The sequence below is a fragment of the Amia ocellicauda genome (assembly GCF_036373705.1).
Source record: "Amia ocellicauda isolate fAmiCal2 chromosome 11 unlocalized genomic scaffold, fAmiCal2.hap1 SUPER_11_unloc_5, whole genome shotgun sequence".
Lineage (NCBI taxonomy): Eukaryota > Metazoa > Chordata > Actinopteri > Amiiformes > Amiidae > Amia > Amia ocellicauda.
Genome location: NW_027102663.1, coordinates 157050 through 179262, shown reverse-complemented (window position 1 = coordinate 179262; position 22213 = coordinate 157050). Strand labels below are relative to the sequence as shown.

Genomic DNA, 22213 nt, shown 5'->3' with positions numbered 1-22213 from the left:
TCACCGGCCTGCTCCATCAGGTCATCAAGGATCACTAGGTTAGTTTGACCGGGCGGGAACAAGTCATCACCACACAACGAGGCGGGGAGACCTTGCACAAATTTCAGATTATTTTTTTTCGAAGCCAAATCATCGTAGAGAGGTTGCCAGCAAGAGTAACACCACACTATGTTGTCAAGAGCTTGGGACACGGTTGCGTCCACATCTTCTATGATGTTCTTTATAAGATAGCTCTGCCCCGAATTGGAGGGACCGGCTATAATACAGGAGAAAGGGTGTTGAAGTCTGTTATCAAAACCACCGCTAATATCCATAAGGCAGAGTGGTATAATCAGTCTTCAACACTCTTTTATTGTACACCACTCTGAACCGTTTGTTTAGTGATCTATTTTCCAACGTGTACCCCTTTTTATTGCGATAGATCTGATTTCCGGCTGTAATAATCTCACGAGGAGGCGCGTCTTTCTCGTTACATAACTTTCTACCAGGGTCGTCAGAGACTTGATGTTAATGAGCTTGTTGTTACAATGGTTCAGAGTGAAACCCTTAACTTTCATACAGGTCTTACCCGCAGCCGTTCTGTATGCGTAAGTCTTAGGACCCCCTGAGACAAACTCCACTATGTGGTCCTGAGGATCTAGTTCGCTCGTTAACTCCCCAAGGTAGTCCCCGAGGGGAGGGACCCAATCCCCTGGCCTGGTGACAAAGATTACAGAGTCAGTATCATGATAGAGCGTGCGTTCCTGCAACTGATCCATTAAGTTGTTCAGTTCAAGCCGAGCGTAAGCCGTGGTAAAAACCGCTATGAAAACATTAACGTTCCCCTGTTTGGTGGGGAAATCTTTAGGGGCCCTCCACTGGACCTGTGCCACGTGGTCATTTAAGAATTGAAAGTGTGATACTGCATGTTGTTTGGAAAACATAAATTCTATGAACAGTTCAGGGGTTTTAATCAAGGTTGTGTTTAGACGGTAATTTCTTTCCCCAAACTTACCCCACAGACTGTTTAAAATCAGTTTGGACATTTGTCTCTTGGCGGGGTTTACAGTTATGTTCCCCGGCTCTAGACGGATCCCTTCCTTTTCAAAATATTGCTGAACGTATCGCTCTTTGGCCGCGGAGTCAACACACCATGAGGGATAGCCCGATGCCTCCTGTTTCCCTTTCAGATGGGTCATAATGTAATCAGCAAAAAGAGTATCAGATTTTTCAGAAAAATGCCAAACCTCATTCACCTTACCAACTGTAACCTTTCTCCACCGCCTTGTCAAGCTCAATGCTACACCAGACACCCGTCAGCGCTCTCTCTTCATCACTGTGCAGACAAGAGGTAGTTTGATTTTCAGTTTCCACACACGTTCTACACAGAGGGAACATCAATTTTCCCGAACACCTGTAAGGCAACACGGGTAAGAACAGCTCGCGAGGAGGGTACATGGTGACTTTGATCAAACCAAAGTAATGTCCGATTTCGAGAAAGTCACGATAAACAATGGTTGGACACCCCACCGGGTACATTTTGGTCTTGTTGACATAAGGGTACAGACTGGTGAAATCATAGTAATCTACTCTCTCACCCTCCTTTACCTCATAATGTAAACAGAGGGCGTTGGTACGACCCCCAAATAACGCATCCCGGGGCTCTAGACGTTCAGGAAAGTCCAAGGTTTCCATAAACCGTTGTACCCCCGCTTCCTGTTGCTTCAGGGTCGTCCACTCGTGTTTCCAAATCACCAGCACGTTCAAACCATAGGTGTTTTTTAAAGTTTCAATTCGTTCCTGGAAATCATAGTACATATCACCGCAGAGTTTTTGTGTTACGGGGTTAAAGGTGTTTGGGTCGAAGCACTGAGGACAGCCATGGTAAATACAACCTGCAAACTCATAAGCGGTACGCCGCCCGGACACGTCGCTAAAACCGTCTAAGTCATAAGGCCCCATTTTGACTTCCCCTTGATTTAAAGCATGTCTGATGAAGATGTTATCCCGGGCACTCAGGTATTCCAGCCACTGTATGGAGACAGTCGAAAAGTTCTTTTGTCTAGCACGATAGTTGTCAGAAGTGGTGACCGCTATAGTGTTTTTCTGCAAGAAATTGGACCGATACATTTTCATGCAGAGAGACGCTATGGTCACACTTTGCAAAGGGTCGAGACCCGATGTGTTGATAACCTCGGCGCGGAAACGCACACAGGATTCTTTAAGGATCACCACATCATTTTTACAATAAGCGGCCATCTCTTCTCGGAAATCAAAAACACCTCCCTTAACCGTATTGTACCATTTAAAGAATTCCTCCCTCTCATGAGACATCATAGTATCAACCCCATAATAAGAGGCGGGCGGGTAGGACCCTCGATAATTTTGAGTGTCCTTAGTATTAAAAAAATGGCAGAACCAACCTTTCTTCTGAGCCTCAAAACCCAGAGCCTTAGGCAAAGCGCTCAATTTCATGGGGAGGAAATTTAACGAGTCTATGTAACGTTAGTTGAAAGCTTCGTCGGTGAAACACATGATCTTGCTACCCTGAGCTATTATTTTTGGGGTCACCCCATTTTCCACCAGATACTTCATCAAAATGTAAGAATCATAACCCTTAGCATTGTGGGCAATAAATGTGTAATTGAGGTATTTTGGACCGCGATACCGCGTAAAGAAATCCCTGACACAACTCTCACCGCTAGCTGACCACTCACGATCCAACATGTCAATACAGTGTATATAATTAGCAACGTGGACCCCGTTTTCTTGCCGGCATTCAAAAGCAAAAAAGACATACCGGTTGTGCGGCGGCTCCTTTTTAACCGGCTGAATAAAGCACTGGTGTTCGGACCCCGGGGTTAAATCAGCATTACAGATCCTGCATCTCGGCTCCAGACATTTGTGTGGTTTAACCTCATGAAAACGGTACTGGAGGCAACACTGCGGGCAATATTTAGTTTGATCACAATAACTCCGTTTTTTAAGCCCCTCAGCAGCGGCCCTCTGTACCTTATGCTCGGAAAAACAGAACGCTGAGAGACAAATCCTTAAGCAATCTTTACATCGGATGGTAGGGGCCAAACCCTTACGACATTGCGGATTGAAACAGACGTTACAGTAACCGTCACAGCGGTGCTTAAGCTTATCATTGAAGGCCTTATAACACCAATGACAAACATACGAACAACCCAAAAAAGCCGTCAAACTCTTTATTCCAAAGTAATGACTATCACTTAGGAAGAGAAACAGTGTCTGTGTATGGGTTTCAGGATGTATCTGAAATTTCACAAATACTTCCTTTACCTCACAACGGTACCACAAAACAATTTTTAAAGACAACAACTCCTCAAACTTGGTGATGTCTGAAAAGGCAACCATCTGTTGAGAGTTTAAGCCGGCCCTCTGATGAAGCATTAAAGCCTCTTGCAGAGCTTGGGGTTCAGGCATGTCGGGGGTGAGTAGTTTAATTAAACTGTAAGCAAAACAGAGCTTATTGTCCCCACTGGAACTCACCACTAATTGCCTGAGCTTGGTCCTAATTATGTCGTTCTTCAAGCATTTCGACAGTCTTCTAAGCGCCCCACCCTCAGGGTTACGAACCACATTCATTACCAGAGACAGACTTTCATCAGCTAAGATGGCTGCGTTACTTTGCAATAACGCTTCGATTTTAGCCAGACATCTAAATTATCTCCACTCAGCATTACAGATAGGTTGCTAAACAAATCATCCCCTCTGAGTTCTAACTGTACAACATCTCGAGGTCTGACCCTTTCAGCAACCTGTTCAAGCATTTTCTGCAAGGCCTCGTGTATGTTGACAAATATTTCTGCATAATTGTCACAATTTAAAAGTTCTGCAAAATTAAAACGCTGAATCATTTCAAAATTGTTATAGGCCGGTCTATCTATAATCACGGGATCACTGGTACTCTTGGACACATCATCATTTTGAACAAAGCCTTCACCCCCTACATTCTCACAGAGCATGTCCTCCACAGCCTTATCAGTCTCAGAACCCTCCACATTCCGAACACCCCCACTGCTGACATCTACAAAACCCCCTTTTTGAGGAGGCTCATTTAAAGCCTGTAAAAGTCCTTCAAAGATATCCAACCGGTTAATGTCAAGACCCTCCTCTATAGTGATGGCTGCTTCTGCCGCCATCCTGTGTTCTAATTGTCTCAAATCATTTATAATAGGGGCAGAATTTGGTCGGGGTAGCTCCTCCAAAGCCTCCACCATTTCAAACAAATCGGGGTGAACTAGGGGGTGAACCTCTATAAGCGCTACCGGTGGGAGGTGGTTATTTAGATCATTGACCATCTGTAACAGGTCGGGGTTCACCGGTAAGTCTGTTAATTCACATTCTATCAGTGGTAATTGGGGGTTATTTAAATCATTTATCATTTGTAATAGTTCCAGGTTCATTGGGACATCAGAGGAGTTCACAACAGGGCCGGGGATGTTCTCTCGGGAAGGTCTTTTTGGGGCCCTAGCTTGTTCATAATCCTTTAGTTTGTGAGTTCTTTTACCAAGTCAGGACATTTTTTAATTTATTTTTTATTTTTCCAACAACCCACAATAGTAAGGCGTTTTGTGTCAATTAAAACATTAAATACGGTACAATTCGTTAGTAAGGGTATTAATAAGGGTGTTTTGGCTCTCTATCACCAGGTTTTGCCCCACTAACACAAGTCTTTGATTTTGTAACAAAGTATGTAGCAACTCATGCCGACCTTCAGGAAGTAGCTCCGGGGGCTGGTGGCCTGGCTCAGCTTCAAAGGATGGTCGCTCCGGTAAATCTCGGTCGAAGGAGGCAGGGAGCGAGCGTATACTCATGGACGGAGACCAAGAAGGCCTTTGCGGTAACACCCTGGCCAAGCGCGGGGTACTGTTCCGCGTTTCTGTAGCCAAGAAACGGGTCTGGGGGGACGATGTTGAAACCAGGCCGTCGTTGGGTGGTGTGTCAGCCCTGACTGACGGCGACCCCTGAGGTTGTTGGATGCCTGTATTTGTTCCGCCCGACAATGCGGCGGGCTAAATCTGGGGTGTTGAATTACCCCCAGAAGGCTGTGGCCTGAGTAGATGTTGGGGGGTCTCCAAGACCACCGTGGGGGATCCTCTCGGTGATCTCACCGGGGAAGATGTTTGATCCCACTTAGACGGGGTAATTGTCCTCAATAGCTCATCCACAGAATGACTATCCCAAGAGTCTTGGGAAGAATAAAAATATACATTACATTTACATCTTTAAACGGCGACAGAAATCAAACTTAAAACAACATGTCCAGGACATTCAAAACCTTTAGCTTTTTTAGACCTTTGAAAATAGCCTTAGACATTCACTACAACGCCTTATTATTTACAGACAATATATTTATTAGGACTTGATAATAAATGTAAAACAGAGAAGCCGCTGTAAATAAACTGTTTCTTAAATGTTTCTTTAAAAACTGTAATATTGTTAATAAAACACACACACACACAACAACATTTCATTTTTAAACGAACCTTCCAAGTGTAAACGCTTCCTGATCCCGGGACTTCCTGTTTCACAAACGTTTTCACAATCTGTTTAAATATTAAATACAATGAACACCTTCAAGCCTTTTCCTACAACCACTTTAAAACAGAAGTATAATAGCGGGAGATAAGCCAAACAACTTACTAAACCCTTTCGGACGGCTTTACTTCCTAACCAGACGGTACGGCAATCGGTCATTTCTAAACACGTTCCCCAGAAACAAGCATAGACCTGTCCGGACTTCTAAAGATCTTTCCCAGAACCCCCCGCCCTACAGGAAACGGTCACCCATCGCTTAAATATTAGCCCTCAACGGGCAAACAAAGCCCTTTTAAAAACATTAAAGTTTGAAAGATCTTACTTACCTCCACAGAATAATCGTTTCTTATGTTTTTCGGCTGGTTTAGCTTTTTGCACCGCTGTGAAGGTAAGAGACATGTTTAACCTTTAACCACACCGCTTTATAAAAAGCTTTTACCTCTTACAGGCTGCAGACATATACTCACAGCTATCAGATACCGGGGCTGACGGCCTTTCAGATTCTTGAAAGGTTACGGTTCTCGAAGGTAAAACGAAACAAGCCCTCGATGTGGAAGGCCTTTCGTTGTCTCGAACCACGTTTCTTAATACTGTTAGACAGGATAATTTTTTTAAAATTAACAAAACTGGACTCAAACATCTTACAGAAACGTTATACAAACAAACAGGGGTTTAGTTCTTACCCGGTCGGCAGACAGCCTGTCTAGGGACAACTACTTCTCTTGGTCGAGACATTAATCACAGGCCTTTCGATAGTTTCTGTGTAATTAAAGAGACCGGCATTAATATATATTAAAACGTTTTCATAACTCTAATGAGCCGCTTCAAAACCACACACACCCATACATAAGAACCCATGAGCTTAAACACAAAAATCTTACCGTCGTTGTTCCAGATGATCTCCTCAGCGTTGGGAATTAACTCCTGTTGACTGGCTGAAAAATAATTTTACAGAACTTAAAACAGATGTTATAGCCTTATTTACAATACATGCACACAACACGCTCTGAGTCAATGAAAAGAATCTGAAGACTTGCCTAAAAACTCGTTTAAATCGAAGTCGCTGATGTTGTTTCCGGACATTGTTGATCTTTAGTCTTAAATCGAAAGGTCAGTATGAGTCTGTCGAGCTGAAGACCAGACCTTCATACTTATACTGATGGCCACATGCCGGATCTGCTTGTAAGGCATTGTTCTGGTCTGGCCTTTGTGCCGCCCTGTTACCAATTAACATATCAAAACCAACCAATAAAATGACACTGCATCAAATTTCAAATAGAAACCAAGATGGAGACGATCTCTTCCTCTCTACTCTAAACTTTTATTAGAACCTTTAGGTCTCTCAAAAAAATATTTTTAAGCATCATGACCTATAGTCAACAAACCACTAAGAATATTTCAGGCCTTTATAAGCGCTAAAAAACAACCTGAGCGAAGAAAATAACTATAAAGATCTAAAATAACTAGCGCTTTTACAGTGATTTTTTTTTTTTTTTAATAGCGATGCTTTGTTTTGTATTATACAAGTCACAAACTACTCAGAACAGCGTTTATCCCCGCAAAAGAGATATTTGGGTTTATTTTACAAAGCTTATAAATTATATAGGTTAAAAGTATTCTGAATGTTTTGATACCACATGCCATACGTACTGTTGTCTGAGCCCACCCCCGCCACCCATGGTGTGAGTGATTTAGCCTTGAGTGTTGTGATCTATTTAGCATTGAGTGATCAGTTGTTTTTATTTTTTAAACGATTCCTTATCATCAGGGATTGAGACTGCTAAAATACCTTAAAAGCATATCCTTATCTTAAGTCTAACTCTTATGAGCTTTAAGACCCTAGAATGTATTTAAGTAAAACGACTGAACACATTATGTGAGAGATAAAATATAACCACAGCTTTTTTTTTTTTTTTTTTTAAAACAATTAACCTATACACACAAACACCCACACACACACCCTCTTTTTTAATTTTATTTTTAATTAAATTTGAGGGGAGAGACAGAGCCAGATACAGTGTGGATAACATAAGTACCCTATGCAAAACAGGCATTGTTAGGACCTGGGATCATAACAGACAACAGAACTTGTTGATCTTATAAAATGATTGGGCGAGAGAGAGAGAGAGACACACAGAGACAGTGTGAATATGATAAACGCACTATTCAAAACTGGCATTGTTAAGACCTGGGACCATTACAGACAATAGAACTTGTTGATCTTATAACGGTTTAGATTTACTAAACCATTACATGTATATTTTAAAAAGACCCCCAAACACTACAGGAAGAGCCGACCCATTCACACTCTACAGTTGACCAACAAGAACAACAAGAACAACAGGTTATGGGCGGCCTTGTTGTTCAGGGTTTTATGGGTGTACACTTTCTGACGGATATGACGTAGGAATAATTAAGGAAATAACTCTACCTAAAATCACGCCCCCCAATTATGACGTAGGAATATTAATAAGCTTAGGGCATACGTCATAACAAAATAGGCCGCGCCCATAAAACCCTACTATCTACTCATAAGAGTAACAGCAATGTCGCCGATCCTGCTACGGTCGTATTGTAACAGCAACAACATGTATCGATTTTAAAACTGTCAGTTCCAGCGCCTCGCAAAGCTACCCTTCTGTGATCGTTTGTTCTCAAGGTCAGGATTTCTTGACACTCCGAGGAAGAGAAAACGATGGCCGGCCGCGTTACAGGGACAGATAATAAAGCACTAGCACGCGTGCACCGCGGGTTGTTTCCGCCCGGTTTCGAACCAGGGACCTGTCGCGTGTGAGGCGAACGTGATAGCCACTACACTACGGAAACCGACCTGTCCTGGTGTTTCGAATGGCTCCCATCGAAGCCGGCTGGTAAAACGCGCACAGGCGTTTCCCGTGGGCCAGCCTGTGAGATAAAGGTTTCTATTTTCACTGACCTATTTTGCATTGCTCAAGGACACATCAGGACACTTTGGAAACTCTTTCAAAGGAAGAACGCCCTGAGCTATGACAAGACTTAGACTTACCCCAACAAGGTGATGCTCACTGGCTTGTTCAAACAGCTGCTGCTCATCTTGTGCCACCATCAGACAATCACAGAGCTATTGTGCCTTCTACACCTTACGGTAGCTTTACTTTAACAATAATAATGACGGCGACCTCGACGACAAAAAGAAAAACAAGAACAACAACAACAACAACAAGAACAATAACATCATCATCAGATTTTAATTAAAAGTGGCTACACCAGCGTTTACAATTTCAACCTGTCGACGGACGGACGCTCTGAGTCCACCAATTTCGGAAACTCCAATGAAGAAAAGCCACCTACCGCCTCCGGGGAACCACGAGGGCAAGCAGGACGAAAAGGGCAGGCCCACAGCAGGCTCTTTCCGCCCGGTTTCAAACCGGGGACCTTTCGCGCGTTAGGAGAACGTGATAACCGCTACACTTCGGAAACTGACACCGTCACCTCTTGCTTAGAACGGTTACCGTTGGAGACTGCTGGTAAAACCGACCCGTCCTGGCGTTTCAAATGGCTCCCATCGAAGCAGGCTGGTAAAACGCGCACAAGCGTTTCCCGTGGGCCAGCCTGTGAGATAAAGGTTTCTATTTTCACTGACCTATTTTGCATTGCTCAAGGGCACATCAGGACATTTTGGAAACTCTTTCAAAGGCAGGACGCCCTGCGCTCTGACAGTGCCTGCACTTAGCCCAACAAGGTGATGCTGAATGGCATGTTCAAACGGCTGGTGGTCTTCCTTCACCACCAGACTATCAGAGCTATTGTGCCTTCTACACCTTACGGTAGCAACAAATCTAACTACTGCTTTACTTTAACAATAATAATGACGGGGACCACGACGACAACAAGAACAACAACAAGAACAACAACATCAACAAGAACAACAACATCATCATCATCATCATCATCAGATTTTAATTAAAAGTGGCTACACCAGCGTTTACAATTTCATCCTGTCGACGGACGGACGCTCTGAGTGCACCGATTTCGGGATACTTCGGAAACTCTTTCAAAGGCAGGACGCCCTGCGATCAGACAGTGCCTGCACTTAGCCCAACAAGGTGATGCTGAATGGCTTGTTCAAACGGCTGGTGGTCTTCCGTCACCACCAGACTATCAGAGTTATACTGCGCCTTCAACTACATAAGAGTAACAGCAATGTCGCCGATCCTGCTACGGTCGTATTGTAACAGCAACAACATGTATCGATTTTAAAAGTGTCAGTTCCAGCGCCTCGCAAAGCTACCCTTCTGCGATCGTTTGTTCTCAAGGTCAGGATTTCTTGCCACTCCGAGGAAGAGAAAACGACAGCCACCCTTGGGGCAGAGAGATGGGGGACGGGTAACACGGCACTGGCACACGTGCACCGCGGGTTGTTTCCACCCGGTTTCGAACCGGGGACCTTTCGCGTGTGAGGCAAACGTGATAGCCACTACACTACGGAAATCAACCCGTCCTGGTGTTTCGAATAACTCCTATCGAAGCCGGCTGGTAAAACGGGCTCAGGCATTTCAGGTCGGCTAGACTGTGAGATGGCGTCTGAAGTGCCGCGAAAGGATGCCATTTTCACAGACCTGTTTGGCATTGCTAAAGGGCACATCAGGACACTTTGGAAACTCTTTCAAAGGCAGGTCGCCCTGCGCTTTAAAAGGGATCCCAGCTATGTTGGAGTGGAGCTTCTTGCTTTGGGAGAGAAGGAGGGTACGTTGGAACCTTTTGAGACGGTAATTGAATACTCTTATGAGGACTGGTTGAAGGTGATGGCCTGGAGAGATCTGGGGCTTGTGGATAAGACTCTAGAAGGCTTGCAAGAGGGTCCAAGAGAATGCGAAATGGAGTCTCCGACTCAGGGTTTTGAAAGGTGTGAATGGGAAAGCTTGCAGAACTACGGTAGAGTGGTGAAGAGTCTATCTCAAACTACAGATCGTAAGGTTTTGTTTAGCAGTACCCTGATTACAAACCCTATTGAAGGGGGTGTGGAGGATCCAGAAAAACAGGTTACGGAAATTATGTTTGACGCCGTGGACTGGCCGTTCTTGAAAGAGGTCATAAACTGTATAAATGATGGTTTTGACATCTTGACCAAATGTTCGCAACTGGATTTGGTTAGAAGGAGAATATGCTGGATTATGGATTATATATCCCCCTTGAATGACGACGACGATGATAAAACAGACGACGTGTGGGGTTTTGGAGGGGGGTCTGACGGCTCAGGGGCTACTCTCTTCTAAGAGGGCGGTGTGTCGTGACGTAGTGAAGAGATAGGATAAAAGGTGCAACAATTCATTCATGGTTTAAAATTAAAGAGAATGTCTTACCCGAAAGCTGCGGACGTCGACAGGCTCTACAGGCCTCTTCAAACCCGGGATCACCCCTGGTTCTATTCCCCAGATTTTGTATACACTCTGGAACCCTTTGACTGTGGTTACTCTCCAAGACCTCAGACCCCGGTCCCTCAGGACGAAACAACATGCGGTGCGATGGATGTCCAAATGAGTCTCGGGGATCCCCAGCCTCTGGAGCTCATGGAGGGCCTCGATTTTGCCGAACTGTCTACCGTCTGTGCGTCTCAGGAGGGGGTCAGTCCAATGGATGGAGAAACACCCCACAAACCACCAGGCGACCCAATGAGCATCGGACTGTCCCGGGGGCGTGATGAAGACGCAGGATTTATGCCCGGGGTATGTGACCAAGTAAGCAGAGTGGTTAAAAGCACCCTGGTGTATATTCTGAGTGCTCTCATCGACCGAGCTCTGAAAGAAGTCTGTCGGGGGTGTGAAGTGAATCACCCCAGTCAGTTGAGACACAGTTGTTTGTTTGAACCAGACCGTTACTATTTCCTGTTCTATTTCAACGTGTTTTACAGAAGACTGAACAAACCGTGGCTGAAACCGGCACTAATCAAGGCGCTCTCTTACTCCCACATACATGTCACTGTGGGACAAGTCCAGAAAATCATAGATGAGATTTTGCTGGAGCTGAAAAAGGAGCCGTTTATAATAGAGAAACTTGGGCAGCTGCTCAATGACCTGGATGAGCCGAGTAGAAAAACCGCTGGCAAGCTAAAAGCTTATTTCTTCCGTAAAGAAGTTAAAGCTGGGGGTAGCGACGAAGAATTCGACATCTACGCCACTGATTCAGACTCTGACCTGAACTAAGGGACTTTGAACATGGGGAATGTTCTGGACTGCTTCTGCAACTGGTTCTGTCATCAACACTCTGCAGCTAACCTGAGAGCGCTATTACACCATGTGCTTGACAGAAAAGTAGCCAACGCGAGCCTTTTCTCTACAGATTTAACCATCGATGAGGATCAACTTTCAAACCTGGAAAAGTGAATGGCTGCTGTAACAAAGACCGGGGGGTACGAACACTGGGATGAAGGGCTCAAGGGGGCCAAGAATGATGTTAGGCCATTTCATCAACATCTGTATGACCTTTTACTGAGCATGTTTAATACACCTCTGTTTACTTTTAAAATAGGTCATATTGTTGTTTTATTTACATATGTAACTGAGGTGTGTGCCTACAAGATAAAGAAACAGGTATATTTGTTGATATAGATCAAGTAACCAATCATCTGATTTCTTTTTGTCTGGACCGTAGAAAAAATTGTTGTGTATGTTATACTTTTCTCAAATGTCTAAAAAGGGGTATCTGCTCTCCTGAAGTTGAATAAAAAACCTTGTATAAAAACTTTGCGCATAGTGTGGGTCTGTGTGGTTATTTGACAGAATGACTCGGCAAGCTCCCCAAATGCAGGAACTATACTACAACCCAGCCAAGATTGGGGGTTTGGCGGGTAAGAAGGGTTTTCAAAGAGGACTCGCTGAGGCCGGAGTGAAGGTTAATGATGTGGTTGTTTCAGAATGGTTACGGGAACAAGACGCCTATACCTTACATAAACCTCTCAGGATTAACTTTTAAAGAAACCGCGTATATGCAACTGACATAGATTCACAATGGCAAATGGATCTAGTCGATATGTCAAATTTATCAAAACATAACAATGGTCACAAATTGATGTTGATGTGTATCGATGTGTTATCAAAATATGCCTGGGCTCGCATTCTACATAATAAAACAGGTCGGGCGGTGACAAGGGCCTTTGAGGATATATTGTCCCAGGGTCGATGTCCTAAAAAACTGCAGACTGATAAAGGAAAAGAGTTTCTCAACAGAGAATTTCAGAATCTACTGAAGAGACACAAAATACATCATTTCACCACCGGTAATGAGCTTAGGGCATCGGTAGTGGAGAGGTTTAACCGCACCATAAAGACCAAAATGTGGAGATATTTTACAGCGGTCCACACGTTCAAGTATTTTGATAAAGTTCAGGATTTTATCGATGCTTACAACCAAGGGTATCACACCAGTATTAAAATGAAGCCTTTAGATGTTGATCAAAGTAATTCTTTTAAGGTCTATAAAAAATTATACCGACCATTTATTAAGAAGGGAAAAACTACTTATTAGTTCAACATCGGTGATGTGGTTCGCGTTTCAAAGCTAAGGAGTACTTTTGCCAAAGGTTATGAACAAACATTTTCTGACGAATATTTTACAGTTACCGAACAGTTGGCTAGAGACCCCCCCGTGTACCGGTTAAAAGACTATGACAGGGAGGATATAGAAGGAACGTTTTATGAAGCCGAGTTACAAAATATTATTGTGGGTAAAGACAGTGTATACAGAGTTGAAAAGATATTAGCTGAAAAAACCCAGAACCGGAAAAAATATGTGTTGATGAAATGGCTTGGATGGCCTGAAAAGTTCAATAGTTGGGTCCCGGAACAACAGGTTTGCGATATTCAATCCTTATAACAACATGCCCGCGGGTGTGTTGGGGGCATTACTTTCGATTCTCAAGATGGAATCAGGAGGCTTCTACGTGACTCTACCCAGTAATGCCTCTCTCGATATATATCCTAAAAATGAAATATCCAGTTACACGGTACAATTTGGAAAATCTATAGATCTAAGGGGGTCGTGGGAAGTGGGGTTGGCGGAAATACAGTATCCTTACACTTGGGCTGTTTTACAAGATAAGGATGCCACCTTCGCCATTTTTGATGATGTTAAAAAGAGTCAATGGACATTCACGATACAAGGAGGTTATTATGACAATGTGGATAAAATATTAGATGAGATGCATAAACAGTTCTCAGAAGGCACCCCCAACATCAAGCTATATTACAACCCTATTAAAAACAGAGTGTACAAGGTGTCAAAACCAGGTATTAGCATTCAAACCAGCGGCCAACTGGGGCGTATATTTGGGTTCTATTCTAACACAGAGAGCAGGTTCTCAGAAGTGGTGGGGCGGCTTTTACACTCTTTATGTGTATACGGATATCATAACCCACCAGAGGGTCTGGGATAGTTATGTCCCCCTTTTGAGAAATGTACTTATTAAAGGTAAAAGCAATGACATGGTCACAATTACTTATGACAAACCACACTACGTACCAGTCTCAAAGACCCACTTTGACAACATCACGATCGAAGTAAAATCGGATCAGAATATCAACGTACCCTTCCGCTTCGGTAAAGTTAATGTCAAACTACATTTTCGACCCCTGAAACAGTTTGTACATTATTAAAATGGCTACCTCGAGGGGTTATGTAGATCCTAGCGCCTATGTGGATTATTACAAGATGCAAGATGGAACGGCTTGCCCGGTATTGTAGGAGCCCCCACAATGTATGGCGCCGGTCTAGGAGGACTCTTTCGTGGTCTCTTTAGAATGGCCATACCCCTGCTTAAGAGAGGCTTTGCTATAGCCAGACCCCACTTGAAATCATTGGCTAAAAATATTGTTAGTGACGTGTTCACCAATGTTATGAACCGGGCAGCTAGCCATGAGCATCAGGAGGGTTCGGGTCTCATGGTAATGGCGAGGAGGGGGGGTAAAAGAAGAAACAGCATGTGTCCACCAGGGGGCGACAAAGATCCATGGCTAACAAAAAACGAAGAATCTCTCATTCTCCAACATATCGTGGAAACACTCGGAGAAGGAAGCAGCACAAGAAAAAACCTGCAAAAAGAAAGTCTCAAAGAAAGAAAAATAGAGCCTCAGGATACATCTTTTAAACATGTCTTTTGTCCACAGTCTATCGGAAGAATGCGTCAAATCAGAACTGGATCTGTTTACAGTTCCACACACTCAAACGAGTATAGATAAGAGCATATATGTAGAGATTCCCCCTCTTTCTGCAATTTCAGACACGGCCCCTCTGGAGTTTTTTATAGCTGGCAATGGCGAGGATTATATTGATTTGAATAACACATTTATTTTAATGAACTGTAAAGTGACTGATGAGGATGGCGATGCAATCGAGAAGACGACCAACGCTGGGGTCATCAATTACCCGGTGGCCACCATGTTTTCACAGGTGGATGTGACCCTGGGAGATCGGCTCATTAGTCAAAGCAGCAATACTTACCCCTATAGAGCCATGATGGAGTGTATACTTAATTATAGTGAGGAGACCCTAAGCAAACAGTTCAGCCCCGGCCTTTTCTTCAAAGACATCCCGGAAGCTATGGACGACAAGGATCCAGAGGGACTCAATAAGGGTTTGCAAAAAAGAACGGCCTCTTCAACAGAAGGGAGGACCTTTGAGCTAATGGGGCATATCCATGCAGACATATTTTTCCAAGAAAAACTCATGCTCAACGGGGTAGACATTAAAATTAAAATGATCCGTAGTAAAAGTGATTTTTGTCTGATGACCCCTGATACTGAAAAATATAAACTGACCATATTATCGGCCTCGCTGTTTGTGAAAAAAGTGTCCGTCTCCCCGGCGGTTAAACTAGGACACGCGCAGGCGTTAATGACGGCAAACGCCAAGTACCCGATCGAAAGAGTCTATATGAAAGTCCACAGTATCCCCGCAGGGACACGGGTGATGAACCAGGAAAATCTGTTTCTAGGACAGCTCCCAAAACAGGTTATTATAGGTCTCGAAGATAATGATGCATTTACCGGGGTTTACAACAAGAACCCCTTTAACTTTAAACATTATAACGCGGAATTTATAGCGTTGTACGTCGATGGTGTGCAGGTTCCATCCAGACCTTTTCAACCTGACTTTGAAAACGGCAATGCGGTTCGTGAATATGACAGTCTAGTACTGGCTACGGGTCGCCATCTCAAGGATCAAACTCTGCTGATCGATCGCCGGGAATACTGCAGCGGTTACACCCTGTACGGTTTCAACCTGACCCCTGACGAAGAGTGTGGACAACATTTTTCACTGATGAAGACGGGCAATATGCGTTTGGAGATGCGTTTCAAGCAGCCTCTACCACGCACTGTAAATATGGTCGTGTATGCAGTGTTTGACAACATTATTGAGGTGAATCAGAGGAGAAACGTTATGTATGATTATTATTAAAATGAACACCAGAGAGCTCAACCACATCATGAATGCCCTGGCCAGCTCACGGAAACTGTTTCAAGGAGTCTACACCTGCGATCAGCTGCCTAAATTTAAGATCAAGAATTTACCTGCAATGTACATAATCAACACACACCCTAAAAATATGCCCGGAGAACATTGGCTGGCTATTTATCTAAGGGAGGACCACCGTGGTGAATTTTTTGATTCCTATGCAAACCCCTCGGATTTCAGACCTTTCCCTCGGAAGATCAATAACTTTCTGCTCAACAACTGTCAAGAAACCATTTACAGCGGTCGTCAAGTACAAAGTCTTCAGACCTTCACTTGTGGTCAACACTGTGTGTTTTTCTTATATCATAGATCTAAAGGAAGGTCATACCCCGATATTATGGCCTTGTACAGTGAGGATTAAGGCCAAAATGATAAAAAAGTGGCAGAGTTTGTCAGGACACTGTGGACCCCCCCTTATAACACAATGACTTACGACCCTAGCCAGCCGTGTATACAGATGGGGTGTTCTTGTGAGGATTTTAAAAGATGTCATGCGTGTTAAGGTGAAAAAATAATGAAAACAGCCTTTGAATCATTAGTTTTGTTTTTATTCAACACAATTCTTATACAAAGCAGGGGTTATGGTATAAATAAATGTACAACATTTGAAAAATAAAAAATAAAAATAAAAAATTGTTTGTCGGGTCATTATTTACAGGGGAGACAAATAAAAACATGAGATTAATAAGCTTCCCAACGATGGATAGATCCTGAGGATGGTCGCTCAGCACGGTCAGAGTAATGAGATATCGGAGTCAGATCAGGCTCCACCTCTTTACACAGACGGATTTTTTGTCGTGTTTCCTGGTTAGGAACTGTTGATTGGGGCATGTTCAGACAGGCCATCGCCTGTAGGAAAGCATTCCAGCCTACAGGTCGGCGACTATCGGGTACCTTATTAGTGCTAGTGACACTCTTCAACAAATCAAACATGTGTGAACCTTTGATCAGTTGTCCTTTAAAAACAAATTCACCCTGTTCATTCCAAGCCGTTACCCGCAGTTTCTGAACCATTTTGTGCAGGATATATTGTGCATGTCTTTTGCTTCTGGCCGGCATGTTTCTCAAAACATCCGTTACAACATCTCCCTCTGAACTCTCTACAGGTTCGGTCACCGCAACATCTTTATCAACCGTTCCCCCCGCATCAGCCCCAGAACCATTTTCTTGAGAGGCCATGGTTAAAGTTAAAATGTTTTGATCTTTTTCACCCTATCTAACCAGACGGAGGTAGCGCTGTAACGTGTTGGTATACAACTGGGGCTTTGGAATACTGATTTAAATCGGCCCTGGCCTGTATAGCTTTCATTTCAGAGTCCAGGTTGTTTTCGGCCGTTTGTCTAATGGGCTCTGGCCCGACAACATTTTTTCTCAGTTTCTCAAGCTGCTCCTGAGGGATCAAAAACATTCTCTGAGCATATTCCATTATTAACCCACTCTGGAAGCTAGAAGACTGGTTAGGAAAGGCACGGCTATGCTCAACAGCGGTCCTATAAAACCCCCGGTTTGATTAATCTTCTTTCTTTTTCTTTTAATAGAATACTTCTTATTAGCGATGATCTTGATAACCGCTTTTTGTTTTTTGAGTTTAGAATGTTGAGAAGGGGTTAGGGGTATATTACTGCGTAAGATGTTAAAAGCTATTTCACACAGGGTCTCGATCAAATCCGAGGGGGCCCCTGCCAGCACAGCTTTCCTATGGCGCGGGCTCCTCTCAAATAACATTTGCAAAAGCGGCAAATTTCTTTTAATCCGAACAGACATTCTTATTTATTTCCTTTTCTTTAGCACATAGACTGCCGGCCAATCGTGCGGGCACAAACCTGTTCTTAGGCGAAAGTCTTCTGGGGTTTGTGCATTTAATTTCGCAATCAAGTACCCGTAGGGTTTTTTGGTGGCATCCTCAAATGCCTCCAAAAAGAACTTGGTCTGGTTAGGGTACATTTGACGAGCCAAGACGGTGACCTGTAGTTTATCTCTGGGGTTTTTAAAAAGAATTATATAATTGGCATATAAATTAATAGTGCGGCTTTTTTTACCTTGAAAAAATAGATTTTGAACTAAATAAATAATACTTTAATTCCTATGATGAGTGTACTTTGTGAAAGCTTTTTCCACTTCACTGTTGTCACCGGCCTGCTCCATCAGGTCATCAAGGATCACTAGGTTAGTTTGACCGGGCGGGAACAAGTCATCGCCACACAACGAGGCGGGGAGACCTTGCACAAATTTCAGATTATTTTTTTTCGAAGCCAAATCATCGTAGAGAGGTTGCCAGCAAGAGTAACACCACACTATGTTGTCAAGAGCTTGGGACACGGTTGCGTCCACATCTTCTATGATGTTCTTTATAAGATAGCTCTTCCCCGAATTGGAGGGACCGGCTATAATACAGGAGAAAGGGTGTTGAAGTCTGTTATCAAAACCACCGCTAATATCCATAAGGCAGAGTGGTATAATCAGTCTTCAACACTCTTTTATTATACACCACTCTGAACCGTTTGTTTAGTGATCTATTTTCCAACGTGTACCCCTTTTTATTGCGATAGATCTGATTTCCGGCTGTAATAATCTCACGAGGAGGCGCGTCTTTCTCGTTACAAAACTTTCTACCAGGGTCGTCAGAGACTTGATGTTAATGAGCTTGTTGTTACAATGGTTCAGAGTGAAACCCTTAACTTTCATACAGGTCTTACCCGCAGCCGTTCTGTATGCGTAAGTCTTAGGACCCCCTGAAACAAACTCCACTATGTGGTCCTGAGGATCTAGTTCGCTCGTTAACTCCCCAAGGTAGTCCCCGAGGGGAGGGACCCAATCCCCTGGCCTGGTGACAAAGATTACAGAGTCAGTATCATGATAGAGCGTGCGTTCCTGCAACTGATCCATTAAGTTGTGCAGTTCAAGCCGGGCGTAAGCCGTGGTAAAAACCGCTATGAAAACATTAACGTTCCCCTGTTTGGTGGGGAAATCTTTAGGGGCCCTCCACTGGACCTGTGCCACGTGGTCATTTAAGAATTGAAAGTGTGATACTGCATGTTGTTTGGAAAACATAAATTCTATAAACTGTTCAGGGGTTTTAATCAAGGTTGTGTTTAGACGGTAATTTCTTTCCCCAAACTTACCCCACAGACTGTTTAAAATCAGTTTGGACATTTGTCTCTTGGCGGGGTTTACAGTTATGTTCCCCGGCTCTAGAAGGATCCCTTCCTTTTCAAAATATTGCTGAACGTATCGCTCTTTGGCCGCGGAGTCAACACACCATGAGGGATAGCCCGATGCCTCCTGTTTCCCTTTCAGATGGGTCATAATGTAATCAGCAAAAAGAGTATCAGATTTTTCAGAAAAATGCCAAACCTCATACACCTTACCGACTCTGTAACCTTTCTCCACCGCCTTGTCAAGCTCAATGCTACACCAGACACCCGTCAGCGCTCTCTCTTCATCACTGTGCAGACAAGAGGTAGTTTGATTTTCAGTTTCCACACACGTTCTACACAGAGGGAACATCAATTTTCCCGAACACCTGTAAGGCAACACGGGTAAGAACAGCTCGCGAGGAGGGTACATGGTGACTTTGATCAAACCAAAGTAATGTCCGATTTCGAGAAAGTCACGATAAACAATGGTTGGACGCCCCACCGGGTACATTTTGGTCTTGTTGACATAAGGGTACAGACTGGTGAAATCATAGTAATCTACTCTCTCACCCTCCTTTACCTCATAATGTAAACAGAGGGCGTTGGTACGACCCCCAAATAACGCATCCCGGGGCTCAAGACGTTCAGGAAAGTCCAAGGTTTCCATAAACCGTTGTACCCCCGCATCCTGTTGCTTCAGGGTCGTCCACTCGTGTTCCCAAATCACCAGCACGTTCAAACCATAGGTGTTTTTTAAAGTTTCAATTCGTTCCTGGAAATCATAGTACATATCACTGCAGAGTTTTTGTGTTACGGGGTTAAAGGTGTTTGGGTCGAAGCACTGAGGACAGCCATGGTAAATACAACCTGCAAACTCATAAGCGGTACGCCGCCCGGACACGTCGCTAAAACCGTCTAAGTAGTAAGGCCCCATTTTGACTTCCCCTTGATTTAAAGCATGTCTGATGAAGATGTTATCCCGGGCACTCAGGTATTCCAGCCACTGTATGGAGACAGTCGAAAAGTTCCTTTGTCTAGCACGATAGTTGTCAGAAGTGGTGACCGCTATAGTGTTTTTCTGCAAGAAATTGGACCGATACATTTTCATGCAGAGAGACGCTATGGTCACACTTTGCAAAGGGTCGAGACCCGATGTGTTGATAACCTCGGCGCGGAAACGCACAAAGGCTTCTTTAAGGATCACCACATCATTTTTACAATAAGCGGCCATCTCTTCTCGGTCATCAAAAACACCTCCCTTAACCGTATTGTACCATTTAAAGAATTCCTCCCTCTCATGAGACATCATAGTATCAACCCCATAATAAGTGGCGGGCAGGTAGGACCCTCGATAATTTTGAGTGTCCATAGTATTAAAAAAATGGCAGAACCAACCTTTCTTCTGAGCCTCAAAACCCAGAGCCTTAGGCAAAGCGCTCAATTTCATGGGGATGAAATTTAACGAGTCTATGTAACGTTAGTTGAAAGCTTCGTCGGTGAAACACATGATCTTGCTACCCTGAGCTATTATTTTTGGGGTCACCCCATTTTCCACCAGATACTTCATCAAAATGTAAGAATCATAACCCTTAGCATTGTGGGCAATAAATGTGTAATTGAGGTATTTTGGACCGCGATACCGCGTAAAGAAATCCCTGACACAACTCTCACCGCTAGCTGACCACTCACGATCCAACATGTCAATACAGAGTATATAATTAGCAACGTGGACCCCGTTTTCTTGCCGGCATTCAAAAGCAAAAAAGACATACCGGTTGTGCGGCGGCTCCTTTTTAACCGGCTGAATAAAGCACTGGTGTTCGGACCCCGGGGTTAAATCAGCATTACAGATCCTGCATCTCGGCTCCAGACATTTGTGTGGTTTAACCTCATGAAAACGGTACTGGAGGCAACACTGCGGGCAATATTTAGTTTGATCACAATAACTCCGTTTTTTAAGCCCCTCAGCAGCGGCCCTCTGTACCTTATGCTCGGAAAAACAGAACGCTGAGAGACAAATCCTTAAGCAATCTTTACATCGGATGGTAGGGGCCAAACCCTTACGACATTGCGGATTGAAACAGACGTTACAGTAACCGTCACATCGGTGCTTAAGCTTATCATTGAAGGCCTTATAACACCAATGACAAACATACGAACAACCCAAAAAAGCCGTCAAACTCTTTATTCCAAAGCAATGACTATCACTTAGGAAGAGAAACAGTGTCTGTGTATGGGTTTCAGGATGTGTCTGAAATTTCACAAATACTTCCTTTACCTCACAACGGTACCACACAACAATTTTTAAAGACAACAACTCCTCAAACTTGGTGATGTCTGAAAAGGCAACCATCTGTTGAGAGTTTAAGCCGGCCCTCTGATGAAGCATTAAAGCTTCTTGCAGAGCTTGGGGTTCAGGCATGTCGGGGGTGAGTAGTTTTATTAAACTGTAAGCAAAACAGAGCTTATTGTCCCCACTGGAACTCACCACTAATTGCCTGAGCTTGGTCCTAATTATGTCGTTCTTCAAGCATTTCGACAGTCTTCTAAGCGCCCCACCCTCAGGGTTACGAACCACATTCATTACCAGAGACAGACTTTCATCAGCTATGATGGCTGCGTTACTTTGCAATAACGCTTCGATTTTAGCCAGACGTCTAAATTATCTCCACTCAGCATTACAGATAGGTTACTAAACAAATCATCCCCTCTGAGTTCTAACTGTACAACATCTCGAGGTCTGACCCTTTCAGCAACCTGTTCAAGCATTTTCTGCAAGGCCTCGTGTATGTTGACAAATATTTCTGCATAATTGTCACAATTTAAAAGTTCTGCAAAATTAAAACGCTGAATCATTTCAAAATTGTTATAGGCCGGTCTATCTATAATCACGGGATCACTGGTACTCTTGGACACATCATCATTTTGAACAAAGCCTTCACCCCCTACATTCTCACAGAGCATGTCCTCCACAGCCTTATCAGTCTCAGAACCCTCCACATTCCGAACACCCCCACTGCTGACATCTACAAAACCCCCTT

At 43.8% G+C, this 22213-nt stretch overlaps 1 non-coding gene across 1 annotated transcript; it reads right to left on the bottom strand.

The window, feature by feature from the left end:
* Positions 1-8300: 8300 nt before the first annotated feature.
* Positions 8301-8373, bottom strand: trnav-cac (transfer RNA valine (anticodon CAC)). The gene has a single exon. It is a non-coding gene; the product is annotated as a tRNA-Val (tRNA).
* Between the last annotated feature and the right edge of the window lie 13840 nt (positions 8374-22213).